Below are 9,594 nucleotides of genomic sequence, written 5' to 3' on the forward strand. Positions count from 1 at the left end.
GAAGAGGGCAGATGATTCCCTGACCTGTTGAGACTGAGGATTATGTGACTGTGGTCTGATAATGGCAGCTGTGGCATGACTGTGAAATAATTGATCTTACTTTGGTCTATATCTGTGATGGCGTAATCTACTCTGCTGCTGCCTAGATGTGAGCAGTATGTAAATCGACCCAGGGAGTCACCCTTTCTTCTGCCATTAACTATGTATAGGCCCAGGCTTTTGCAGAGCTGCAGGGCTTGTTTTCCATGTCTGTTTACTGTGTTGTCATAATTCTGGCGTGTTTTGGCAAAACGTTTTTGTTGACGATTTATGCCGAGTTCACACTGCACGATTTTCAAAGACGTCGCATCACTGTTGGTTTCACACTGAACGACTGAGATCTGGTGTAGCATTCAGTTGTTGCGGTGTTCACACTGCACGATGGATCGGCGACAGGGGGTTTCACACTGCATGACTTCACAATAGGAAGAATCGCCGACAGCTCTGTCTGGTGCAGGGTTGCCAGGTTTTCGCTACAAAACCCGCCCAATTACTACTCAAAACTAGCCTGAAAATTGCCCAATTGCTTTCGAGGGGGTCCCCCAGTAAAAATCACGTTCGGGGGTAAAATACACGTTTTTTTGGCGGGGTTCTCCTGGTACAATTCACATTCCAGGGCCTAAATATCACGTTATTGGGGTCACTTCAACCTGCTGACATGAAAAACAACCACGGCAATCGCTGATTTGGCAACACTGGTCCGCAAACTACGTTTCATATAACTCCTCCCCGAACTTCCCGCTGTCCTGTATCTTGGTCTCTCATTGGCTGTAGGTCATCGCCGATGTGCTTTTCAGTCAGAAATCATTTCACACAGCGTGATTGTGAATCGCCGACAGCTCCAGATATTTAGCATGCCAAATATTTCACGGGCGGCGGCGACGATTCTCTCAGATCGCGTCTTTGATAATTCACACTGCGTGATTGTCACTCGCGTGAACGAGCACCGATTTGCCTCCGATTTCAGGCATTTGTCGGCGATTTCGCAAAACCTGTCGGCGAGTGAAAAATCGGGCTAAATTATTTTTACTAGTATGTGTGTTTTCTGGGAATTTAACCCACAACCTTTTGCGCTGCTAATGCCGAGTTCACACTGCACGATTTTCAAAGATGTCGCACCTCTGTTGGTTTCACACTGAACGACTATCTGGGGTAGCATTCAGTTGTTGTTGTGTTCACACTGCACGATGGAACGATGACAGGAGGTTACACATTGCATGACTTTACAATAGGAAGAATCGCCGACAGCTCTGTCTGGTGCAGGGTTGCCAGGTTTTCGCTACAAAACCCGCCCAATTACTACTCAAAACTAGCCTGAAAATATCCCAATTGCTTTCGAGGGTGTCCCCCAGTAAAAAAAACTAAGGCACAAGATACAACTTTATATGATCGTTGACCAATAAGAATTTCTTGTTTTGTTAGCACAGAAAAATAATTAGTTACCGCGACATATTTTTGTTTGATATTTACAATGATTTAGCTATTGATATCTAAAACAATACAAGATCATTTTTAAAATATCGGAAAATAAAAAGACATTACAAATACAATATATAAACACAAACAGAAAGTTGGACATAGATGAGCATAGAAACTAATTATTCCAAAGTTTGTGAACGTCAGTAGTCATCTCAAAATTACAGTAATACCTGCATGCCATAAACACCCTTTGACTATTTTCACAATATAGCACGGCCTCTTGTACCTCAATGGTTAATTAAACTTGTGCTATTGAGTACAACAACTTTAACTAAGATAAACTCAAAAGAGCCTACAAAAACATTCACCTCAAACTGAAGGGCATCTTCTTGGCTGCAGCACACGTTTGTGGACACAACAAGACAATCAACTGAACACCATCCCACCCCAGAAGGGACGTTTGCAGGCCCAGTGGTGTTTCATATCATGTTCAAAGTTCCTAAAAGTACACTGGTTCCTTTCTTTACTTCCAGAAGGAGAGAGATACACCTGAGTGTAGACTAAGTGAAGTGTCCTTCTCCATTTTGTTTCATGTTGTTTGACTCTCAAAGTGATGAGCAGGTGGAAAACTGAAGGTCTTTTTGCCAGATCCTTGAGGTTCTTAAGCCTTTCGAAGGTCTCTGAGGGAAACGGTTATATCTAATATTTAATAAAAAAAGTTAAGAAGCAACTCTCTCCACACATATACAAACATACACAAGCAACTTAAAACACAAACGCCACTTACAAGTTGTGTGAAGTCGCCTTTGTCTTTCCTCTTCTGTTCTCTTTGGCTCCCCTTCCTTTCTCATTTGAGAGCCTATTTCTTGCTCAACCCCTGCCCTTGAGTTTTTCCCAATGTCAGCACACACTTCAAACACCAGCTGACAAGCTCAGAAGAGTCCGCTGAGAATCCCCATTCCAAACAATTATTCCGTCTCCTACACACCGGCAGATCTCTTCCCAGCATTACGGCTAATAAAAAGATCCCTTTGACCTGTCAACAACGCAGTGGACTTGCTGATAAATTTACCCCTTGTCGGCAGGTTTATATATAGTAATGCTTGTATATGTTTAATATATAAGAACGAGCAGTGCTGATGCCGATTCCTAGAACCGAGAACGCCTGAAGAGCATGTTTGGGTTGTGCGAACTCTCTCTCTCTGTATCTTCAACCTTTGGCAGGCTTCAGGCAGTGACTGTACCTGGAAAAGTTTTGTTAAACAAACAGCAGGCTTTCATCTTGTGAAACTAAATCATTTAATATAGATTAAAGCTGGGGTAAAACACCTCAGGAAACCTGTCCGCAGTCAGGCTGCATGAACCCAGATCCACCGTGAGTGACGAGCTTCTCTAGATACAGATGCTCATGTGAAGAACCTCTCTACCCAAGCACACTCTTAAAAATAAAGCCTCCAAGTGGAGGTTTTAACAGCAACCATTTTGATTTCCTAAAGGCCCTTTCAGTAAACAGTTCTTAAAAGAAAGATTTTTTTCTGAATGAAGAACATTTTAAAAGTCCACTGTATATTTTTTCACTATAAAGAACCTAATGTGGAATGGAAAGGTTTCATGGATGTTGAAGGTTCTTCACGGAACCATCAATGTCAATAAAGAACCATTACTTTTAAGAGTGTAATCTGAACCTTTTTTAGTCTTGTTTGATTTTACTTTGGGAAAAGTTTCCCCAAAAGCCTGGATGTATAAATTTAAAATATACAAATTGGTCCAATCTAAGCACATTTCATGATGTGCAAACCTGCATTTTAAAACAGCATTTATAAAATTGCCCAAACGGCCTCACAGGAGTCAATAATTACACTCACTGATTAGAACCAAGACGATCAATAAAGATCAACGCCATGTTTTTGGAGTATCCATCAAATGTTGTAATCTGCGAATGGAGCTTGATCTTTCAGTGCCCCTCCCTGAAACTCATCTCCACCACCTGAACCTCTCCTCTGTAGCCTTTTTTTCATTTGTATGGAGCACAGACAAGTATTTCCATATTGATTGTGCAGCAAATTTGGCCTTTTGTTTGGCAAAACCCAAAGCCAGTCTGAAATAAGCCTTGTTAATGTATATAAGGTTGCACATGTTCAGTTTCTCACTTATGAAGAGGCTGAGGGCTTGAGTTTGGTCACTGCAAACACCAATTATCAACTAGCATTATGTTCAGGCAGTTGTAAAAGGCCAGAGAAAACTTTAGAGAAAACTTTAAAAAAATATATCCAATGGATTCAATTGGCTCAAGACAACTTTTGGTACTCAATTAGGTGCCTAATTAGAAATGACAGACAGCTATTTTAGTACATCTTAATCCTGAAAAATATGTTAATTATTGCCATTTCCAGCTGAAATGAACACAGCGGTGGTAAAACACTAATAATTTGTATATCACTCGCAAATTATTGGGACAGATTATTAATTAATAAAGACTTGTTTTCATGCAGTTCCATGTACTCTACTATATTATGACCTCAAAGCATCTACCATAGCACATGATTCGTAAACGAATATATTTTAACTTTTTCAGCACATAAGTAGCTTCATATGCATGGATTTTCTGACATTGTAAACTTGCTCGGTAGCTCACCTGGTACAGCATTGCACTTGCGGCATTTCTTGCAAAACATCATTTTGTAGAACTGTCGTCTCAGGCACATTTTTCCCGATGAGCCTAGGTTGTTCATTTAACAAGCTAACAGTGTAGCCCACTAGCTTAGCATAATGCTAACGGGCTAACTGGGCAGGACCTTACACGTCAGTTCTGGATGCTAATGCTAACATAGATGGTATAGCAACAGCTAGTGAAACTAGCCAGCTAATAGCTATCATGTGTCAGGTACAATATGGAGGATTTGCCTAAAAAATTTGAATAAAATTAAAACTAATCAACATCTTTTAGCTGTGATTCACAATAAACAGTCTACGTATATCACTTAATAAAAGTTTAAAAGAACATAGGTAAACTTTTCCATCTTTTAGGTACAGTTCTCTATTGTCAGCCTACATAACCTTTTACTTGAATGAGGATTTATTGATATTGGGTAAATGCCAACAGTTAAACTCACATTAGTCTTTGTAAAAGCCATTCACCTTCCATTTCGTCAGCAACGTCACATTTTAATGGATTATAAATACTTGGCTGTTCTGTCAATGACAAATAATTTATCCTCTGCATATCTGAGAGAAATCAAAGCTAATTAACTTTCCTCGTTAATTTCAGCAGCAGCGTTTGACAAGTGTGGCTGGAGCAAAGGCTCTTTGGAGAGTCAGACATCAGACCGCTGGTGCCAGGTGAGGCCTGAATGCAGGTTTGATCTCGTATACATGTATTCCTTCACTACTCGGTCGCTAGGGAGCTCTGTGCCAAGGTCAACATTCAAAGACAACTGCACACAGCGAGAGAAACTCCTGCACGAGCGGCGCTGTGCGAGCCGTGGCTCTTTTGTTGTGTGCATCACAGAAGCATCAGAGGGTTCGGACTGACACTAGAGAAGTCCCCGGATAGCAGCCATCGCTACCGGTTTCCGTCCCCTTCACAGGAAAACTAGTATACGTTCTAATTGCATCATTAATATCATTAGAGATTAATTGTCTTCTCCGCCTGGTTCACTTTTACTGCGTTAGTTTTGATGACCTTCAACCCAAAGTGTACAAAAGAAATCTTTTCTCCTGTGGCTGAATGGAATTTCTTGATGTGTGCTTGAAGGACAGCTTTTCTTATGTGCAGGATTAATTTTCCCAAACTATTATTCATTCTAGCTGTACTTTTAACCTTTCTGGCAGATCTGCTGCTTTGAAGGAAATATTAAGTCTGAGACCACGAAAATCGAAGATTTTAAATCGAATTTAAATCTGGAAAATACTGACAGATTTTCTTGCAGATCATAGCAAACCAAAGAAAGAAAGAAAGAAAGAAAGGAGCACATTTAGATAAAATGAAAACAAATTTTAAATAGCTGTTCTTTTAACCTTTCCGGCAGATCTGCCACTTTGAATGAAAGGTTTTCATTTTTATTTCATCATTACCTAATTTAAACCTGGAAATATTGACTAATTTTCTTGTAGATCAGATCAGATTAAAAACAAAACAAGCAAAAACAAAACAAAAAAATAAAAAAAATAAGATGAACATGTATAACTGGTATGAAAATAAAATTGAATAATTTTATGTAATAAAATATAGTATAAAATAAGAAATTGTCCCACAAATTTTCTAGTAGATCAGATCAGATCACAACAAAACAAAGCAAAGCAAAATAAAGTAAAATTAAATTAAATCTTCAAAGCAGATTCTAAAGATAAAAGGAAATCATATTTATATAAAAAAATAAAGATTTATTACAGGAGAAAAATAGCTATATCTAGTCACTGACAGCTATTTTAGCATAAGAGTAGCTTGACTACCACTAAACTATATTAGATTATGACTAGCATGTAGCTTGGAAAGTTAAGTTGTCAATAGCAGGTTCGCCAACATGGCGCACACACCATACACGAATAAATGGACAATATCAGTTTTGTCAAACTCCAAAATTGAGGATGTCAAAACAAGCATGTTAACATGCAATTGACACAAAACTGTCAGGCCTCACTGTCATATGCCAGCTCAACAAATGTTACCAATTATTCATAATCTCACCGCCTGCGTTTCGAAGACAACTTCTGACATTCTGTCACAGATCTTTTACAGTCGTTTTGCTCTCTTTTGTCTCTCAGTATGTTAAAATTCAGCAGCCGAGAGACGACTTGCCAATAATAAGCAAAGGCACGCTATCAGAATGAATGCAGCCCAGCGCTGGAAATTTCTGTTTAAACATCCTTGAGCAACTCTCAGACAAATGAGAGAAACATAAGATGTGTGTATGCTATTAATCACACAGAATAACATGTTTCCATAGCAATTGATTACGAGCTAGGCTGGTGTTGCCGCTGGGTAATATGTGAAAAGCACACGCACAAACCTCCAACACGCAAAATCCCGGCCTGTGATGAATGTAGTTGACAGGTGACTCACGTGTCATTAAAAATGATTTTTTTAGCCTGGAAACACCACCCTGAGCACACCATTTTTCACAACTGCTTCAAGGAGCAAAGAGAAAGAAAAAACATTTATGAATAAAACAGCAGAAAAGCAATCAATCTGAAGAAAGACATTTGTCAGCGAGTGAGTGAGTGAGTGGCGACCAGCTGACAGAGTCAGTCAGATTGTTTCAGAAACCGGGTTACTGCCACAATATACAAGAGCGTTTGCACCAGCCACCTAATCTATGCCACACATACTGTATTAAACATATATGACAAATCGACCCCATGTACGTTTGTTTGTTACTAATAACCTGGACTGATAATGCTGCCAATCAGGGTCCAAATTTACTTTTTGCCACAGCTGTCAATTGTCAGGAAAGTAAGATCCCTTTTCAGTCCATAAATACACTCACAAATACTTATTTATAATCATTAATCGTAATTGATAATCATCAATTATAATTTGACTATTACTACTATTAATAATAATAACAACTTTGCATAATTTCGGTTATTTACTCATATTAATTTTGGAAGCTTTATGCGAGGAAGAATATTCCACACGTAGCCACGAAAACTGACAGCAAAACAAAACAAAACATGAGTTCAAATAACTGCAATGAAAACAAAACAGCAAAAACAAAACAAAAAACAACATTCAAAACAAAAAAGAGCTCATAACTGATATAAAAATAAAACAAAATACCATAAACAAAACAGCTAAATAAAATAAAATAAATGAATGAATGAAGGAGCTCATTAATTGTAACAATTTATATACTTATATATATTAAAATATATATAATATACATATATATAATTTATATATAAAATATATATAATTTATATATTTTATAATTTTATATATTATTATGTTTAGTCGTCAAATTAGAATTGTGGATGCTATTCCAAGTGTCAGGAGTCTTTGATTTACATCGATCACACTGAAGGTCAAATTACTGTTCTTACAAATCTTAAAGGTCCCATATTGTCAAAACTGAAATTTCCTGGCTTTTTTCATGATAACTGAGGTCTAGGTGCCATGTAACTACCATATAAGTTTCAAAACAGTCAGTCCACAGTAAAATGCACACAGCCTGCTTAAAGTAGCTGTGATTTTTCACGAACCGTTGTGACTTCCGTAAAAAGTTGACGTCAGAACTACACAGCCGCCTCCAGTTTCCCCTTTGTTTTGCTGCCTCCAGCTAGCGCTGTGACGTCGGCTGACCCTAGCTACCTGTGGTTGGCCTGGCCGTGCATCACTCAGAAAACAACAGGCCAATCAGAAGAGAGGCTCATGAATATTAATTAGACAGACCAAAATCGACCTGTTCTCAGCAGAGATCCTGAGAGAGGAGCTGTAAAAATATACTGAGATGGTTTTTGGTACTTATACTGCAAATATATATTCTTAAGGACATCAAAACCTAAAATAAAACTCCAGAAAGGTATAAAATATGTGACCTTTAAAACATGCATTATGTCAGAGTTACCAGTCAACTAGAAAGCAAGTTTTATTTACTTGCCAAAGCCAATTTTCACTTACATTTGGCACTTGGTGAGTATTAATTTTGGACCCCGCTGGGAATGCTATTGTGAACCACAAGTTTTACCATTACAAGATTTCTATGGGATTTTAAGAACTGATTAAGAGTTCTCAATCTTAAGAAGATTGTATGTCAAACGTAATGAAACACTTCAAATGCAAAACAGCGCCTTCAACAATAGACCTACATATTCTAATGAATAATTCACATGTAATTCAGTCATTCCCTTTGGCATTTCAGCTGTTTCTTGGGTTCATTTACATTTCATTCACTGCATGACCTCATAATCAAATTAGACTGCTAGAACAAATAGATGTGTTCATAAAGATTTGAAAGAAAGAAAGAAAATGTGATATATGGCGGAAACTGATAAAACTAGGGCTGGGCGATATATTGCATATTCGCAGTACATTCACGATACTTTTTCTGGCAATACAAAGGACACAATGAGACAAACTTCAGAAGCAAAAATAGTGTTAAGTTAATATTTTTGAATTACAGTTGTGAATCAGTTCAACTCGTTGAATCGTCATAAAATAATGTCTCCATTTGCCATTTTTATATATTCAAATGTTTTTGTAAAAAATGTACAAATATTTGTTTAAATGTTTTATTTCTGTTCACTGAGTGAAAAAAATACAATAGAAAACAAGATTTTAACTATATTTTATTCGCCTTAAATATCAAGATATAGCTTTAAATTTTAGGATTAGGCTTTTTGACACTACAGTATATCACCTAGCTCTAGATATAACTTACTGGCACTTGAATGCTGTATAATATACAATAGCGTATTTCTTCACATGTATTATTTAGTCAGATTTGTTTATTTTGGCTTAGAATGTGTGATTAAAGCGCTGTTTTGTGTTGGACAAGTAGAGAGGATGAAGATTAATAAAATACACATATTATATCTGCCAGCTATATGAGCTTGTATGAAATACAAAGCACAACTGCAGCTGACAAAATGCCTAAAGGAGAGAACGTGATTGAGTAAAAGAGAGGCGAGAACTAGAAGAAAAACAGGGAAGAAAGCAAAGGAGAGGAAGTGTTTGTCTGTGGAGGGGAGAATCAATTTGAAGGCTAACTCAATCCCTCAGCGTTATCTGGCTTGGTGGCGCGGGCCATGGGTCCAGATTGCAGATGATCTACATGCCTTTATGTAAGTGAAGCTAATCTGTCATGGCCTGAGGGAGGTGGGGAGAGCCAGACGGAGCGCTGGGGCTCCATCACTCTTACTCAGTCCTGCCAGTGTGACCTCATAAACTACCAGAGTCACTGCTAATGAAACACAGGCACAACACACAGCTGCCAATCAACATGTGAGATAGATAAATAGAGAGAGAGAGAGAGAGAGACAGAGAGAGAGAGAGAGACAGACAGACAGACAGACAGACAGACAGAGAGAGAGAGACAGAGACAGAGAGACAGACAGACAGACAGACAGACAGACAGAGAGAGAGAGACACAGACAGACAGACAGAGAGAGAGAGAGAGAGAGAGAGAGACAGACAGA

This window comes from Sinocyclocheilus rhinocerous, unplaced genomic scaffold (genome assembly GCF_001515625.1).
Source record: "Sinocyclocheilus rhinocerous isolate Xijiao unplaced genomic scaffold, SAMN03320098_v1.1 scaffold153, whole genome shotgun sequence".
Taxonomy (NCBI): domain Eukaryota; kingdom Metazoa; phylum Chordata; class Actinopteri; order Cypriniformes; family Cyprinidae; genus Sinocyclocheilus; species Sinocyclocheilus rhinocerous.